General features: G+C 46.3%; 1 long non-coding RNA gene across 11 annotated transcripts in view; it reads right to left on the bottom strand.

The window, feature by feature from the left end:
- Positions 1-19,418, bottom strand: part of LOC109267523 (uncharacterized) — a 384,515-nt gene that overhangs the window by 193,169 nt on the left and 171,928 nt on the right. Inside the window, exon 1 of one of the 11 annotated variants that reach the window (XR_008423763.1) lies at positions 1,455-1,782. The exons of the other annotated variants lie outside the window; for them this stretch is intronic. This is a non-coding gene — a long non-coding RNA (uncharacterized LOC109267523). Of the gene's footprint in view, positions 1-1,454; positions 1,783-19,418 lie in introns of those variants that run through there. 11 annotated transcript variants of the gene reach the window in all.

Genomic DNA, 19,418 nt, shown 5'->3' with positions numbered 1-19,418 from the left:
TGTCCATCGGACACAGAGCAGGGTAGAGAAAGATGGAGAAAAGCCTCCAGAAATGTTATTTGATCTCATTTATATAAATGAGGACACCGCAAAGCACCCAACAGCAGCTTTCTCTGAGGGTGGAATTCGGGGTGGAGAAGAGATTAGAAAGGAGGGTTGAACTTCATACACTTTTGTACTCTGGGAATCTTAAACAATGAGCAGGAGGTATCTTTAGAAGAAAAAAGTGTCATCGTTAACTCTGTAGTGCTGGACCCTAAAATGAAAAAAAGAAAAAATCTTTCCTGACCCTGGAGACCAGGTGGGGTCCCTCTGAGATATTTCCCAGAGCTGGGAAGGGAAAACTGTAGGGACAGAGGCATGGAAGGTAGAAATCAGACAGGGCATCAGGAACAGCCAGCAGGATATTGTGGCTGTGCTGTGGGCATGAGGGCAGGCAGTCTGAACCCAGACACGTAGATCACTACACAACCCGAAGGGTGTTGAATGTCAGGAAGAGGGGACTCTTTCTTTTTTAGAGGGTGCTGTGCCTCCAGGAGTTTACTTCCAGCTCTGTCTTTTGGCTGTGGATCCTTGGGCAATTTACATGACATCTCTGAGCCTCAGTTTCCCCATGAGGAAGAAGAGACTAATGACCCACTCTAACCTCACAGGATTACAGGAATAAACTATATGTTGGTATGGTACCTGGTACCTAAAAAACCTTCAATTAATCATGGTATTATTACTGTTGTTGTTAACATAGGTCAAGCTCACTGTGGATGCTAACCTGTGGTCCATCTCTCAGCTGGGACCCCAGAGCAGGCAAGCTAAAGGCCCCAGGGTCCTCCCATTGGAGGAGTCAACACTGCATTCTGTGGTCACACCGTGTCCCCCCAACCCGGGCCAACTGTCTGACAGTCTATAAACAGATGAGCAGGCGGGGTGGCCAGTGAGATAGTGCAGATAGCACTGAGCAAATCCAGCTGCACTTTTGGGAAAACAAGTCAGAAGTGATGGGGGGCCCCATGGACATCTTTCTCTGTGACAGCATACCCAGGGGCCTCCAAGAGAAATTATGAGATGTACCAGACCATGATGTGCCTCGCCAAGAACTATCTCCACCCTCGATTTCCATGGCCCATATCCACAGAGACATTGCAGACTGCCGGAGGTCACCCTGGCAGGGCTCACAGCAGAGACTATCTATGTAGGCTCTCAAAGGTCTGCTATCTCAAAGAGCTTTGCCTTCTTGGCTTCCTTCCCTGAGTCCTTGCCTGTCCTCTGGCTTCTTCCCACTTCATTCACCTATGTTCCTCCCTTCTGAGATCCTTGGGACAGACACACATCCAGGAATACATAGCTATCCGAACACAGAGCTGCCCACATGGGGCCACCCATGCCAGAGTGTCCTGGGGGGACCTTTGGGTAGAAATTCAGAGTCTGGCTTGGGCTGGAGTCGGGGGAGGGCTCACCTTTACAGCTATGTGCCCTGGTACCTTCTCCAAGATCTCTGCCTCTGCTGTTTCTTAACTTGTTCCTTGAACCAAGCAAGCTCTGCCAAGACGCCGTGCCTTTGCATTCCTCTTTCTTCTTTACCCAGCTGACTTCTTCCCATCTGCCAAGGGCTCATGCACACATCATATGCTCTGAAAGCCTTATCTATTCTTGGCAGCATTAATAAGTTCCTCCTTTGTGCCTTCACAGCACTTGGTACATGCTGCGTCTGCTCTATGGCACTATCATATTCTCCTGCCATGTTTGAGACTACCCACAGCTCCACAATACACACAAGGGGCCCGCAAGTGCACACACACACACACACACACACACACACACCAACTTTCTTCACCTCCTATTCTAAGGTTGATTCCAAAGCTTTATGTAAAGAAGTGGGTGATCTTGATTTTCACCATGAATTGGCACGGCCATTCAGAGGATATGTGGGTTTACACCAATACTGTGCCAACAGCGACATGCACATTAACAGTGCTCGTTACCACCATTACTAACGATGAGAGCAAACATTTACATCTATGGTGGGGGGGGGGGGGCGGCACTGTGCTTATTACGTTGCAAGCATTCTCTCCAATCTTGAGGATAATCCCATCGGGTAGCTGCCCTTATGTTATAGCTAAGAAACCCGCAGCTCAGAGATAAAAAGGGACTTTCTAAGTCAGTCCCCAGCTAGAAAGTGGCTGTCCCGGCTCACAAATCCAAGTGTGGCTCCAGGGATGACATCCCCTCCCAAGTCCTCTGCTCTCAGGCTTCCTTTCTAAGCAGCAGGTGGCCTTCCTGGTCCCTGTCATGTCCACACCGTAGCTGCCCAATTTGCACGAAACCAGTGCTCCCCAACTTGCGTGACAGAACAACAGCTTCTCTGGGGATGCTGTGTGCCACTGACAGAAGCTTCCTCCGTCTTCCTACTTCTGCTGTCCTCTTGTGCTGCTCTCCGTGTTTATTCCAACTTATTGCCACTGGAAAGCTCTCGGTTTCCCTGTCTCCCGCAGTCATCCAGGCCTTCCTTGTGAACGTGTCCGGCAATGTCACCACGTGTTCTTGGAGTCTTCCTCAGCAACCAGTCAGGCCCACACTGATCCCTGCTTCCCTTCCTACTACACCCAGTAGGCAGGAGTGCTGAAGGTTGTCACCCGGGCCTGAGAGCTGGAGCAGTAACTCTGAAGTCCAGCTGCCTGGGTCAAAGGCCAGCTCTGCCACTTGCTACCCTGGTCACCTTGAGCAAGCGTGTTCTGCCTCAGAGCCCTGTGTCTTTCCTCTATTTAGGGATAATACAAGGACCTACCTGCTAGGGCCACTATAACGAGAAAAGGGGATGGTCAGCACAGAGAGCTTAGCGCAGGCCCTCTCGCATAGGAAGCACGCATTGAAAACTCACTTAAAGTATTAAAAAAGCATTTATGCACCAGGCAGTTTTCACAGGAGGCCGGAGGAGGGGGCCCAGACCACAAACAGGTTACGCTGACCCAACGTGTCAGTGCAGGGACGGAAAGAACCGTGGAATGGCACTCACCCATCGTCGCTGAAGATCTTCGTCTCCAGAAGAGATGAGCCACTTGACCGTAAAGGACAGCACGCACCACTTCACCACTTCAGCCCTTGTTGTGGGTTATCCTGACATTGCTTCTCACATAAATGTATTTTGTCTCTCCCAACTGGAAGTTTTCTCAACCGTATGGCGCTGACCATGTCTTATCCCTTCACTTTTTCACTCACAGCCCACCTTTGGGTCTCACATTGCATCACTGATACCTGGATTCTCCTGAACATCTGGTTGTCTCCCCTAATATTTAGAAGAGGAGAAAGGAAGAAGAGAGCACGCTTTTAAGGAACACCTGCCTCAATGCCAATGTCTCACTGCATTACCAGTTTTCATCCGCACAGTAGCTCCTCGAGGTAATTGTGCTATCACTCCCATTTTACAACTGAGAAAGCTAAGGTTCAGAGAGGAAACCACAGGTCGGGTCATAGAAGGAAACTGGGTTGGGCCACAGTGGCCTCTGCAGCCATGTTCATCTACATCAGTCCCCTATCATCTCTCTGATCATCTCCAGTGTCAATAATCAACCAACACATTAACAGAGTCGCTTCCCATGAGCGGAGTAGCCATTATATCTGCTTTCCTAAGTTCCATTCAAGAAGCTGAAATCCAGTTGCCTCCCTTTATTTCTCCCCCCGAAACTGCCTTCTGGCCTGGATGGAGTGCCTTAGTGCTGGAAATCATACCACATTTCTTGGCAGCATTTTCACCTTGGCCTTCCCAAGGCCCTTCTCACCCACCACCTGCCAAACCAGGGACATGCGTCCAAAGGGGTAGAGGTGACCGGTCAGCCCCACCAGAACCGAGTCAATATAACTCACTGCCCAAGACTTAATTTAGAACCCCCCCTTCCCGCCACCATGTACCTTGGCGTTGACGTTTGTGGCTATCTTTCTGGCATCGGGACTTCTGCCAAGGTTATTTTAACGCTGACTGACACCTCTGTCTATTCTGGGAGAATATCTCTGGAGAAAAGCAGCCCGTGCCCAGGTCTCAAGACCTCTGGAATGTAATGTTGGCCTGTCCGCAGTATACTGGCTTTCTGGGTGGAGATCTCTATCGTGTACTCTACGGAGACCTGGGGAGATTTTTTTCCTCCTCTCACACGTTAGGGGAACCTACATGTTCTCAGCCTCTGCTGCTGACCCCCATGTTTAACCAATCCATCTACCAAAATAAACCGCAAAAAGGCATGAAATGCCGATACATGCCACAACATGGATGAACCCCAAAACACTAGGCACAGTGGAAGAAGCCAGACACAAACGAACGGTCACATATTGTACAATTCCATTTGTAGGAAACAGATCGGCAAATCCGTAGGGATGGAAAGCAGACTGGTGGTTACATGGGCCTGGGGGGAGAGAAATGAGGAATGACTGCTTAAAGGGCATGGGGGTTTTCTTTGGGAGTGATGAAAACGGTTTGAAATGAGATAGAGGTGCTGTTTGCACAACATCGCGAACGCACTAAATGCCACTGATACTTCAAAATGGTTAATTTCACTTTTTTGAAGTTCACCTCAATTTTTAAAAAATAGTCAAACTATTGCAGAAGAGGTTTGATGTGGCTGAGAGTGTCTCCTACATACATGAGGATACAAAATGAATACAGTAAGAAGTCAGGACAAAAGGGAAATGGGGGCAGGAAAAGAAAACGAATCCTGGGTGTGGTTAACATGCAAACTGCAAGCCTTGAGCTGTCATTTGATTATAAGAAGTGGCTGTAAATTCAACAGGAGCTTCCCAGCAGCTGAAGCAAAACGGAAGAAATGAGTCCTTCCAAAATCTGCACAGTAAAGAATGGAATGTGTCAGAGGTATGCAGAAAATGCTCTACTGAAGGCTGGAAGAATTTTCTCCTATGAATCCCTAAAGGGGACCACTTTAGAGATGGGCTCCCACTGACAGGGTCTCCTGCAGTGCTCCTCTGCCCGGCCATGCACACACCAAGGCCCAAACATCAGCCCCTTCCTATAAGAAGCAGGCTTGGCAAACCTTCCAGCCTTTCCCTCCCGAGCCCACAAAGAGAACAACCCCATTCAGAAAACTGTGGGAACCACGGACCCCCAAACTAAACCAGGAATGCTGTCTACTCAGTTCACCTACTATTTGCTGGGCACCTACTACTGTGCCCAGGCTGTCTTAGGCCCTGGGGATACCATGGTTGCAAAGTAAGCCTCAAGAAACTTATCTTCTAGAATGGGAGATAGACATAATTGTTTTTCAAATCACATAAATGTGTCTTTATTAACAGTGTTCAGGATGAAGAACAAGTAGAGGAAAGGATGTGAGCAGCTAACAATGGAAGGACTGATCATGATGGCATTTAGGAGAAGGCTTCTCTTGAGATGGTGATTTTGAGATAAGATCTGGAGAAGAGTTCAACCGGCAGAGAGAAGGGAAGGCTTTCAGATGGAGGAAAGGACATGAGCAAAGGCCCTGAGATGGGAGGGAGGAGGCCAGAGGGTGCTGGGAAGTGATAGAGAATCGGTGCCACTGAGGCAGAGTGTGACAGAGAAAGAAAAGAGAGAAGAGGCAAAGGGATGGACAGAGGACAGATCTTGGCAGCCTGAGGAGGAAGAGAGGAATGTTCAGGTTCAGCTGCACTGATGCCCACTCTGGGGTGTAGAGAGCCATGGAAAGATGGCCACTCAGGTGGGGAAGGAAGCTGGTTCCGAGGACTGGTTTCACCTATCAGTCCCCAGGTGCAGGAAGGAAGATTCCAGAATGAACAGGCCCTTGTCCTACTGTTAATATGGGGCTGGAAAGTTCTTACTCTCTCCTGGAGAACCTTCTTTGGCTATGTCTCTACGTATCAGTGGCCTGTGTACCCAAAGCGTTGTTAATTCTTTAATGTTTACCTCTAATATCTGCAGGATCTTTCCTCACATCCCTGGAAGTCTGGAGAATGCTCCTGGCTTCCACAGTAACCATTCATTGAGCCTTTTGTTACATGGTAGACCCTTTGGACATCACAAGTACCACGTGAGACAGGCATTATTAGCTCTGTTTTACAGATGAGAAACTGGAGATGGAGAGGTTAGAGTGTTTGCTTGTGGTGACTCAGGTAGAAAGTGGAAAATCCAGATTTGAGCCCAGGTCTTCCGGACCCTTCAAACTGCTGCCTTTTGAACTATAGTTCACTGACTGTCTAGTAACCCCTGGGGTCATCCATGGTATGCCCTCAAGGGATCTCAGTCTTCGGGTTCATCTATATCTCCAGCCAGCTGGTAGACTTTAAGACAGGCACTGGATTATGCTTTTCTTTTAAAATAAGGGAGTTGTCTGGCTTAGGGTTTCCAAAATGCATTCCTCAACATTTTAATCACTCAAGGTTCTCTGCGAAAAAGAGACCCCATGATCAAATCCACTGGAGAAACCTGGCATACTCAATCTCCCTCTTGGTGATTCATAATATGGGTGGGGCTTTGAAAAATTTCATACAGTCTACTATTCTCCACACCTATTTGACCATGGAGTCCTCTTGGTGTGCAATTCCTAAGATCATTCTAGGAAACTATTGTGCCAAAGCACACGCGGTCCAAAGCACAGTCTTAAACACTCAAGCACTGACTGAATGTATCATTCTGGGCTCTAGAAAAAAAAATGCAAATGGTCAAGATAAATGGATCCTTCCATCAAAGAAACCCTACTTTGGCAGGTGACATAAGCATATCAACAATGAACTGTCGTGTCATATGCTAAATGCCTAAACTGTGCCAAGGTGCTTACTGGATGAGGGAGAGCTGGGAAAGATGTGAGAGTAGGGAACTAATATAACCTAGCAGAAGGAGCAATACATCCTCTGTGGGTGGAGAGGCATGGCAGCGGTCAGAAGAACCTGAAAGAAGAGGTCACCAAATGGTGTCTTGAAAGATAAGCCAAAAGGGAAAGTGGGAGAGGAGATGATGGAAACTTTAGAGTCAAGGAAATGGATCAGCCGAGGCACAGAATGTTCAGGAAATGGGAAGTAATTTGGCAACAATGAATGGAAACCCGGGGAGTAGGTTGGGATATGGACCCAGGTGCTCTCTGAGAGAACATTCTCCCCTGAAAGACTATGAGTCTGTGACCCAGGGACCCTCACCACTTTCTCTTTTCTTGTCTGTGACACAACTAGAATTCCTGATCTAGATTTTCTGACCGTACTCTGCTGCACTCCAAGTGTTCAGTCAGCCAAACTCTAACCCAGAAAGAATGGAGACACAAAGATCAGAGAGTAAAAATTCATCTCTGAATTTCCCTCCCAGTTTTCCTTAACTGGGTTTCCAAAGGTTATCTGTGGCTCTATTTAACAGTTAGGAATATTTAAGGATCCAAGTAACAAAATATTCAACTAAAATGACTTACATAATATTTTTCTCCTGTGGGACAAGAAGAGCAAGGGTAAGGTGGAAATGCTGGTATCTGGGGGTTGCCCCCTAACCCACAATGCCCTAATTTCAGGTATCTGCCCCAGAGCAGTTCAGTCATCTGGTAAACCCAACTCCCACCGTAGCCCTCTCCATCACCAAGGAAGAAGTTTGTTTTTCCCACATGATATACCTGTAGGTAGAATGTGCTGGTTATAATTCAGCAGCTCAGTGATGTCAGGACCACTGTCTCTGCAATTCTCTTTCCTTTTCCATCTTATTTACAAGATGTCAGCTATGGCTCCATCTATCATGTCTGTGCTCCAGGTAGAAATAAGGGAGAAGGCAGAAAATACACACCTTACACAGAGCTCACAAAGCTCCCCCACGTGCACGTGTCCAGAATATGTTCTGTAACTGCCCCTAGTTGCAGAGATGCATGAGGAAGTGAGTGCATCACTGGGGATCGAGTTCATTGTTGCTCTGCACAAAACCAAAGTGCTGTCGGCAAGGGAGGGAGACATAGATACAGCGTCGGTCATAAACAGTGCCTGCCATCCACGGGCAACGTAAGCATACCGCACTGTCGGGCGGAATTCTTGGTGTGGGCCCAACGACAGAGTTCAGCCCCCATAAAATGACTGCTTCTTGGACATTTCTGCAAACCACTCGTTTCCCTTCAGGTTAATGCAAAAAGGAATTTTTCTGTTTAGAATATTTAAGTGGACTCTGTGGGAATTTAAGGATTTCTTTAAAAGGCCTCAGGAAAAAGGCACAACTAATTATGTGCCGTAAACATAACACACAGCAAACTCTGACCAGGGTACTTAGGGTACAGGACAGCCTGTGCTCTTGCGGATGCTGTGCTCCACCTCTCTCAGCAGAAGCCGGACATCAGCAGCATCATTTAGCATCTGCCATATTTCCCTTGGGGGTGGGGTGGGGATGGGACTTTGAAGATTCAAAACAGAGGCACAGAGAATGAAGGACAGAAAGACTGGGGAGGCCTGCTGGGTGTAAAATTATAGTTGTGTCTTTCTTTGAGTTTTGCCTTCCTGTTTCCTAACATATCTTCATAATGAAGGCTCAGTTCCCCACTCTCATCCTGCCCTTCATCTGGAGTCCTCAAGGTAGGATAATGATAGCTCCCCTCAGCTGAGTGCCCATTATGGGCCAGGTACAATGCTCTGTGCTTTCCAGGCTCCGTCTTACTGGGCCTCACAACTGCCCTGAAGAATAAGAACTGTCATCATCCCATTCTGCAGATGAGGAAACTGACAGTAACATGCCCAGGACTATCGCTATCAGGTGCCAGGCTCCTAACCACCATGCCACTCAGCTCCCGAAGGCTATTCAAGCACAAGAAAACGGAAGGTGCTCAGCCTAACACGGGTCCTCCTGGGAAGCTGAGTCTCACCAGGCTCCGCGCCAGCTCTGGCCCCCAGTGTCCGGTGCTGGGGCTTGCTTATCTGTCTTCTTCATTTAGGACTCAGCAGTAGGCAAGGGAATGAATATAAATGGAGCTGCAGCTCAAGCCAGGTCTTGAGTGACATTTGATTTGAGTAACATCTGATCCTGACAACAGTTCAGCAGTTAATCTAGGAGACTGGTGATGGTGATGGTTGGCCCTGCAGTCTGGCAGATTCTAATCCTGCTACTTGTGTGACCTCGGGCGAGCTTCCTAACGTCTCTGAGCCTCACTTCCTCTTCTGAAAAATGGAGCCTCTCACAGGAATTTTGTGGATAACAAGCTAAAAAATCCATGGGAATAGTTTAGCACAATGTGTGGCATAACTTAGGCTCCAGTCAATATCAGATACTGATTGCTACTCTAGAAGAGAGGTTCAGTTAGCCCTATTTTAAGGACGAAGAAACCAAGATGGCTTTGCCCAGGTCACACAGCTGGGAAATGGCAGAATTGGGATTGGAACTCGGGCCTAAGCTGTCTTCGTCCATAAGCCATGATGCATCCTTCCATTGGAAGTGACCAATGGAGCATCTCTATCAGAGCGTTAGCACCATCAGAGGGGAGCAGCATGAACTGCCAAGGGAAGATTTGCTCTTTCCCTTTGAAGGCCAAAACCTCGAAGAATGGGGTCTGGGCGTGGCCAGACCCTGGGCAGAAGTGACTCTTAACAGATTCCCTTTTTGCCGTCGGCAGCAGGCACACGAGGAGCCTGCATTTGGGGACTCCAAACAGGAAAGTCATAAACTTGCATCCTCCAGAGATGGCCCCCAGTGCTCCCTGTAACATCTCCTGGAGGTGTCAGCACATCATAAAGCATTCCCGCTTGGCCCGGGACAGCTGCTCCTAATTTTGGCCAAGGTTCAGAAACAACAAGACACGTGGGCCTGCCACTGACTATTCCTGTTCAAGTCTATGGAATTTCAGCCTCCAAGGCCTCCATCGGCAAACACTCGGAGACGTTTTCTTAGGCCAGCGCAAACATGCTTCCAGGATGCTTCTCCAAGTGCTCCTGTCTTCTTCAAATAGGCCAACAGGGTTGGGTTTTTTTTTCCCCCTTTGGGCACGAGGAAAGTACAGCATGTATTTCACACACACGCAAACAGTAGGCACGAGGTGGCCAGAATGGTCTGGTTGTGACTTTTTCATTAGAGCATTGAAATAGAGGGGGCCGGACGTGGTCGGCGTAGCTAGGCTTTGCGGTGAGTTTTATAAATCCCCATCTGTGTGCAGAGAGCAGAGCATTCTCCGCCCTTGGGCACCCCCCACCCCAGGATGCACACCCTCGGTGTGAAGTGTCCTCTTTCTGGAAATCGGATCCCAGAAGTGCCAGTCAGGGGCTGAAGGGGGCCACCTGGTCCCCCCCAGGAGGTGGAGAAAAAGCAGTGGGCTGTAGCAGAAGGAACAGCAGCCTTCAAAAGAACGACCTGGACCCAAATCCTGGCTCTGTCTCACCCTCTTCATATTCACCAAGTCCTCCCCATCCTCATCTGGAGAGCATGGTTCATAATGCCCCTCCTGCCATCTCATAGGATTGCGCCAAGAAGGAGATGTGTGTGCAGGCTTTTATCTGCAAAGAACCCAGCACGGAGGAGGTGCCTACTTAGTGTTTTTGAGTGAATGAGGGAATTAACAACTTGGTACACTTGCAGGGGAAACAGGGGCACTTGTTCTGAGAGCAGCACTCAGCATGTTCGTGGTTAAAGGCTGGACCCGTTTAAAAAAAATTTTTTTTAACGTTTTTATTTATTTTTGAGACAGAGAGAGACAGAGCATGAACGGGGAGGGGCAGAGAGAGAGGGAGACACAGAATCGGAAGCAGGCTCCAGGCTCTGAGCCATCAGAACGGAGCCCGACGCGGGGCTCGAACCCACAGACCACAGGATCGTGACCTGAGCTGAAGTCGGACGCTTAACCGACTGAGCCACCCAGGCGCCCCAAGGCTGGACCCGTTTAAAGCACTGGGTAGACAGACATCCTCTCTAATTTCCTGAGTGAGTGGACAAAGCCAGGACACGTCATCTTAAAAGCCACCCCTGGGCCCATGTGCCGTCCTGTTTAGAACCCCCTCACAAGTCCCCACCACACGAGAAAGGCACCCAAATCCCAGCCATGAACTTCAAAATATGGCTGCAAATTGACCACCCCCCCACCCCAGATCTACTGAATCTGAACCTCTGAGATAAGACCCAACAGTCTGTTCTTAGCAAGCCCTCCAGGGGATTCTGACACACGGTTGAAAAATCACTTGGGCAGGTCCCGTGACAGTCCAGTTATGGCCAGTGTGACAAGTATCCACGTGGGCTTTAGAGGCTGTAGTAGCCATCGTTTTGTGACTTCATCAGCTACAGTCTCCAAATGAGAGATTCTCTATGCAAGCCAGGCGTGCTGAGAGGTTGCAGCTTAAATTGGTAAGTTACCAGAAACTTCCACCAGCTCTGGATAAGGGAAGTGACCTGACTAAGGTCTTGTTGCAGAAAGAGAATTCTGCTCCCATGTCTAGGACGGATTTTAGAGGGGTGGTGGCAGATGGATGGTATACTAGCCCGTGTACCCTGTGTTTCACGTGGGCTGCTTTTAGCTGCCGCTGCAAGTAATGGGTTAGCGAGTGGTGGGTGGCTGAAACAATATAGACCCTTACTATGTCACTTTGCAAGAAGCCCAGAACAAGGCAGCATTGGTTCCTAAGGTCTCAGGTCTTCCCACCTGATGGCAGGTCAACCTTCATGGTCACGAGGTGGCTGTGGCAGCCTCCAACACCATACGCTCACTTGACACGTAAGCGTGAAGGACAATGAGGCCTGGCCTCTAGCTTCTTATTAAGGAGGAGAGAGGTTCCCAGAGGTCTCCTAGCAGACTCTCCCTTACAACCCCTGCTCAGACTTTGGGGATAATGCTCATCCCTAGGCTAATCACGAAGGAGAACGGCTTTAATTCATCATGAAAAAATTGATAGATAGATAGATAGATAGATAGATAGATACCCTCAGCCATGCAGGGAGTTGGTGTGGGGGGCATATAGGGAAAACCAGGCATCTGGGCTCACCAAGAACTTCCTTTCCAGAGTGTAAGTCTGTGACTATGAATTCTAGTTCCTGTAGAGAGGCAGGGTGGATTTTCACCCCCACATCCTGGGGCAGGCACAGCCCAAGGCCAGGTGGTCTGCCAGGTAAGTGGTAAGCACTCAGGGCCCAGAAAGAGAGACTCTGGCAGAAGGTGGACTAGGAGGAAGTCAGGCTCATAGATGCCCCACCCCAGACAACACACCCCACCCCAGGCTCCATCCAAGGCGAAACAGATTCCAGGGAGGGCAGTGGGGGACAAAGGGCTTCAAGGGGCTTTATAAAGAGGAGAGAAGATGAAGAGGGTCTCCAATGGGGAAGGCTGACTTCTGCAGTGATGCGAAGGGGGTGGTCCCAGGAGAAGCCCACATCCCTGACCTGTGAGCCAACTGGGATCAGGGTAAACAGGGCTCAGGGTAAACAGGGCTCTGGCCCTGGGAGCCAGAGTCAGCAGGGTTGGATTAGGGAAGGACTCCATGGTAAGAGGCTTAAGAGGAGACCGTCCCAGAAGGCAGGCACCTCTCCCTTCACCATATACCACCTTATACTGGAACTACAGGGGGGGTTTCCAGGGTGATGAGAAGAGCTTTTTTTTTCAAGCATTTAAAAAAAATTTTTTACATGTATTTGTCTGTTTTGAGAGAGACAGAGATAGCACGAGTAGGGGAGGGGCAGAAAGAGAGGGAGACAGAGAATCCCAAGCACACTCCGCACTGTCAGCACGGGGCCTGATGCGGGGCTCAAACTCAAGAAACTGTGAGTTCATGACCTGAGCCAAAATCAAGACTTGGACGTTTAGCCCACTGAGTCACCCAGGCACCCCAGGAAAAGAGGAGTTTTGGCAAGCTGAAAACAGAGTGAGTTCCGTACAACCCTCTGTGAACCAGAGTTCGATTCCACTGGAAGCCGTTCTCCCCAACCCCCCGCGCCTGGAGGATTTACTGTTCTAGGGGGTCTGTTCTGCCTTGCCACCTGCTGCACTCCCAAGGCCTTGGGATGGCCCCGGGTCAACAGCTGCCTGCAGGCTTTCCCCTTCCCCCTGCCCCCTCCAGGCAGCAGACCTGCTGACGGGCTGCTGGCCTAGCCTCTGAGCACCCCCAGCAGTGCCTCTCTCTTCCTGCCACCTGAGGAGTCTCCAGTGTGCACCTGCCACCACCCTGCCTTCCCCGGCAGGCTGTGGGCTCCCGTCCTGTCACAGGGAAGGCCTCCAGCCCTGACCCCACAATGCACAACCTCCTCACTTAGACATCGCAAATCTCTGCTGAAGTCTCGCCTGTAAAATGGGGCCTGCTTCCCCCAGAGTCTCGCCCCCCCATCTGTCACTCAGAAGAGTTCAAAGTCAGTCATCTCGTTCCTGGTATCATTTCGGTAATGGATCTTGCCTCTACTTCTGATAACCTACTATGCTGGACTAGCTTTTTTTTTCCCCCCTCGGTAAATTTTTCTTCAAACTTACAAAAGCAATGTGTCTGCCTAATGCAGTGATAGTAGGAATATGTGGGGAAAAAACTTCATCACCTCATCACTAAGGAAATTCCAAGGTTTTAGGAGCTCTGAGCGAGAAACTGGGTCAAAAACCAAATACATCTTTTTTTTAATGTTTATTTATTTTTGAGAGACAGAGAGAGACTGAGCATGAGCAGGGGAGGGACAGAGAGAAGAGGAGACACAGAATCCGAAGCAGGCTCCAGGCTCAGAGCTGTCAGCACAGAGCCTGATGTGGGGCTGGAACTCACGAACCACGAGAACATGACCTGAGCCGAAGTCTGACACTTAACGGACTGAGCCACCCAGGCGTCCCTACATATTGCTTATTATAAATCATAATATCACAATCTGTACCTCCAGAGAGTCGGAAGCGACTCAGGGCAGGATGAGAACATTATACTAATCTTTGCTACCTTAGAGTACCTAGGACCCAGCAGGTATCAGTATCTGCAACAGGAATGAGTATGTGGGAATCAGCTGTGGGAGGGAGTTCCCAGGGCCTTTAAATCATTGCACGTGTAATGGTTAAGAAGTTGGGTTTTCGAACCACATAAAACCAGTGTTTACATCCTTGGTCTAACAATTTACAAGTCGGGTATGTTTGAGCAAGCTATTTAACGCATTAGAGCCTTAGCTTACTTCTTTGTAAAATGGGGAAGGCCATACCCACCTTGCAGAGTTCCTGTGGTGTAGTGCTGCACAGCAATAGAAACAGTAACAATGATAATAAAATTCAATTAAATTAAAAATTGATCTGAACTCGTGGATATTTTCAGAATGAGAAACTTTAAAAAAAAAGAAAAAGAACTTTACTGTAATTCTTCGTAAATGGTCCACGGTGTAGAAGAGAAGGTCAGGAAGAGGTGGCCTGGGGTCTGGGAAACAGGTGACAGATGACAGAAAGGCCTGGATACCTTAGAAGCAGTGTTTCCCAAACTTCCGCCATCTTACCCATCAGTGAGCACTTAGTATGGAGATTCCTAAGCGCGTGCCTTGGAGGTGTGGACTCACTGAGTCTGGGGTAAAGCTAAGGCACAACCAGATCTGGGGAGCGTGCATGGAGATGGGTGAGCCCAGCTGAGTTCCAGTCTCCCATGTTCTCCTCACAATGTTTCCTAGTTTTCAGCTTTATGTTTAGATATATCATCTACTTTTACTTAACTTTTGTATATGACGCCAAGTGTGGATCAAAGGTAATATGTATACATGTTGATACATGCATGGATGCATATGATGATAGATGCACATCCAATTGCTCTAGCACCATTTGCTGAAAAGACAGACCATTCGGTGTCCTTTGCATCTTTGTTAAAAATCAGCTGGCCATATATGTGTGCCCCTCCTCATGGATGCTATCATGTTCCAGTGACCTATATGCTTGCCATGATGCTAATACCACATGGTCTGGATCATTGTAGCTTTAGAACAAGTCTTACACTCAGATCACGTAAGTCTTTCATCTCTGTTCTTCTTTTTCAAACATTCTCTGGTTATGTAGGTCATCTGTATCTCCACGTGAGTTTTAAAATCAGCTTGTCAATTTCTCCCAAAAGGTCTACAAGGTTTTGATTTGAATTTTGTTGAATCAGTGGATCAGTTAGCGGAGACTAGAATAGATCCATAAACACAGTATCTCTCTCTCCAAAACTTCGCAATTCAGCAATACCTTGAGTAAAATGTTCCTTTGTGGGAAAATTTTTAAAGAAATGAAATTTCTTTAATACAGGTAGGGCCATTCAGGTTATCTTTCATCCTAAGTGAACATCTTTGTGTCCTTCACGGACTTTGTCCATTTCATCTAAGTCATTAAATTTACAGTCATAAGGTTGTTCATAATATCTCCTTATTATCCTTTTGAAATGTGTAGAATCGGTACTGTTATCACTTCTCTCCTTCCAGATATTGGTAATTTGATCCTTCTTTCTTTTCTTCCTGATCAATCTGTCAACAAGTTTATAAATTTGGAGGGTCTTCTCAAATAACTATCCTTGGTTTCATTGATTTTCTTTATTACTTTCCAGTTCCTACTCCCCTGATTTCTACTCTGATCATTACAATTTCTTGTCTTCTGCTTACTTTGGGTTTCATTTGCCATTTATTTACTTATTTGTTTGTTTGTTTATTCATTTATTTTTTTGCTAGTTTCTTAAGGTGGAGACAAAAGTCACTGATTTGCCACCTTTCTTATTTTCTAAGATAGGCTTAGTGCTATAAATTTCCCTCTAAATACTGCTCTAGCTGCTTCCCACACATTTTCCTTTCTTGTCTTTTAATTTTCACTAATGTCAGAAAGAAGGAATGGTCAGCTGGGTCAAATGCTGCTCATGGGTTGACAGAGGAAGATTCCGCATTGATTGGTGGAGTTAGAAACATAGAGGTTACTGGAAAACCTGATGGGCTATTTTGGTGTGTTGAGCATCGAAGACTGACTGGAGGGGCTCAAAAGAGAATGGGAAGAGAGAAAGTGGAAGCTGGGAGTATTAATCTCCTTTGAGCTTTGTTTTATAGACAGAGAAATGGCACAGAAGATAAATGGGGAATAAAAGTTCAAAAGTAATTTGCCTTACTATGGGAGAAAAATAGCATGTTTGTATGCTGATGAGAATTACTTTGACTATTTCTTATTTAATTTAGCTCAATGCCTCTACTACTCCAGAATATGTGCTTAGTCCTTTTCCCTTGCTTTATTAATCTAGATAATATCTCTGATTCTAATATAAAAAATAAAGATATGGCTCAATTCTACCACCTCCATTCTATTCCTTGCTGCCTTCCAAAATGTGATCTCGTGTGTGTGTGCACGTGTATGTGTGTATTTTATCCATTGGTTTCCTTTGCAACTTTATTTTTTTTTAAACGTTTCTTTATTTTTGAGACAGAGAGAGACAGAGAATGAACGGGGGAGGGTCAGAGAGAGGGAGACACAGAATCTGAAACAGGCTCCAGGCTCTGAGCTGTCAGCACAGAGCCCGACGCGGGGCTTGAACTCACTGACCGCAAGATCATGACCTGAGCCGAAGTCGGCCACTTAACTGACTGAGCCACCCAGGCGCCCCTCCTTTGCAACTTTAAATAACCTACCTAAACCTCTATTTCTTGTTCTGTCATTTTTCATATGAATCCCAAACACTCACTTTGTAAACTGAAGTTATCAATACTCTTCTCTTTCCTCAACCTTTTCCCTTTCCCTCTTCCTATTCCAACTTTGATTAGCAGTAATTTCTTATAGATTGAACCAAATTAATTAAAAATATAGCATTAATGTGTCTATATTAATATTCTTCATGTTGGTCCAAGTAGTGTGCTAAAATTAAGCTGTATTCTCTAGAAGTCACTTATCTAATGTCTGTATTCAACTATTATTTTACTGAGTATCTTCTACTTGCCAGGCACTGTTCTTGCCACTAGAGACAGTATAATGAAGGCAGTAGATGAAATCCTTGCCCTATAAAGCTGACATTCCAGTAGGGAGACAGGTACTAAATAAGTGAACAAATAATATAACTCCAGTGGGGGATACGTGCTACAAAGGAAAATAAAGCAGGGTAGGAATTTAGACAGTAACAGGTTAAGGGATAGTTTAGATTGAGTAGTCATAGTTCTGGAACAGAGACCTATGTAGATTGAAGGAACAAATCATCCAATGATTTGACTACCTTACCTCATAGCACTTGGAACAGCAGAAGGAAAATGAGACAAACATCATAGCCAAGTAGTTTTTTACATTGTTTTTGTTTTGTTTTAATTTGGGGCTGTACATTTGAACCATGGTATGGCATTTTAGACGTTCCTTTGTTCCTCCGACTCAGAATTGTGACATCACTTTATATGCAAAGGCAAATTGCCAATGGCAAACACCAAATAATTTATATATCAAGAAGCTTGGTTGCCATTTGTTGAATTTGATGGATAGATATTTAAATGGTGATGCTAATAATACCTAATCATTATCAAATCTGTTTTGGCCATGGCCAAAACATAACAGTCAAGGGGGAACCTGTCTCCCTTTTAACATGTTCAAGAAACAGAAAGATGTCTCCATTTGAAAGAAAAGTTCAGGATAACTCATCCTTCTAAAGGACTCCTATTTATCACTTGACAAGTTTAATTTAGTTCTAGTTGTTTGTGATTACATCCTGGGTAAAGCAGAACACTCAGTGAGAGCAAGGAAGCATTGATGAATTGAGACCCCTCAGTAGACTTTGGTAATGGAATCAGCATGCAGGGGTGAGGTAGAGCTGCTGGGATTCTGATAGGATGATTAGGTCTGCAGATTACCATGATGAGAAAGACTTCAGGTCTCCCAGAACCTTTCTCACTTCCAAAGAACTTTTCAAACTTTTCGGGCTAGCTCTCATACCATCTGCAAGGAAAGTGAGATAAACTGAGGCATGGGATGCCAGTGAATAGATCTAGTACTCCATCTACAAGATCCCTGGTCCCCTTTGGGATATAGGACATAAAATGAGAAATGGACATCCCAGAGATTCCTTATTTCCTGGATGAAGAAACTGGTCTCTGAGCAACCACTGTGTACAAGAACAGAAGTTTCATGCAATTAAGTTTCATGCAATTAAGTAGACAGCAAGCCAGTGAAGGGAAACAGAGGACAATTTCTCTCTTATACACAAAGTTGATGAATAGCTGATGACCTTAAGAAACAGAATGAACTTTTATTTTTTTAAGCTTATTTATTGATTTTGAGAGAGAGAGAGAGAGAGAGAGAGAGAGAGCGAGTGCACAACTTGGGGAGGAGCAGAGAGAATCCCAAGCAGTCTCCATGCTGCCAGTGCAGAGCCCAATGCGGGCTCAAATTCACAAACCATGAGATCATGACCTGAGCTGAAATCAAGAGTCAGATGCTTAACCAACTGAGCCACCAAGATGCCCCCAGAAAGAACTTTTAAATTCTCACTTCCAAAATTCAATGACAGAAGACAATTTCCTCATAATGTCACCATAATGGCTTGGAGGCAGTAAAATTTGGGGGATCATAAGGGGAAAAAGCTTATACTTTTAATTTTATATACTTCTACTTAAATGTTTAAACAATGATTCTGTATTCCTTTGGCTATTTAAAAACTTTATAAACTAGTTTAGCTTTTATTATTAAGTCAAGTTCTAAGGACAGAAATCTGTCTCTTTCTCATAATAAAACCCCATTAGAACATTCACTGGCCTGGAACTGTATCTTTCTCAGGGCTCCACACAATCATTATACTTTGGAAATGTTTTTAAATTGGCAAAATGATTATGACAAGTAGCTAAAGCAAAAAGAAGTGACCTGGTGTGTCCTCTTTGCTCTTTGAAGTATTTATGAGCATCATAAACCCTAATTCTGATCATCAGGGGCTTTGTAAATCAACATGACTCGAGAGTTGAACAATAACCTAGATAGTCCAAAAAATCAAAACCATCTAAATGGAGTCTTCCAATTCTGGCCATGATGGAATAACAGGGACCAGATTTACCCTCATGCCTGAAATAACTATGAAGGTGGACAAAATATATGAAACAATGCTTTTCAAGGCATTGGACACCATGCAACAAAACATAATGGCCCCAGCAAGGCTGGAAGAAAATGATGTTAAGTCTTATGATTATCCCGGGGTTACTGCCTTGAAGGCATTTCCAGGCTATGGCATAGGGAGGGGGAACCAAGAAGAGTCCAAGAGTACTCTCTGAGTTTAGAAGATAAAGCTAAGAGTACAGAAGACCATGACAGCTAGAGTCTGCAGGGCATAACAGCAGACAGGAGCAAGCTGCACACAGAAACCCCAGAGATCTGTAGAGGGTGTCCTTGAGTATACAGCAGAATAGTGATCAGTGTATGTTTGTGAAGAAATTACACGAGGCTGGGGAAAAAACCACCCACAAGGACTAGAAGGAATAGTACCTGTTATAGTCAGCCAGGCTGGAAAACTCATATTTCATGGGGGTATTGGGTGAAGCACTGAGAAGAGTCTTACCTAAGTAGTAGAGAATAACTAGGCCTAGACAAAATGCTGCTCGG

The sequence above is a fragment of the Panthera pardus genome, unplaced genomic scaffold (genome assembly GCF_024362965.1).
Source record: "Panthera pardus isolate Hobbes unplaced genomic scaffold, ASM2436296v1 HiC_scaffold_2, whole genome shotgun sequence".
Lineage (NCBI taxonomy): Eukaryota > Metazoa > Chordata > Mammalia > Carnivora > Felidae > Panthera > Panthera pardus.
This window is presented reverse-complemented; position numbering and strand designations above follow the sequence as displayed.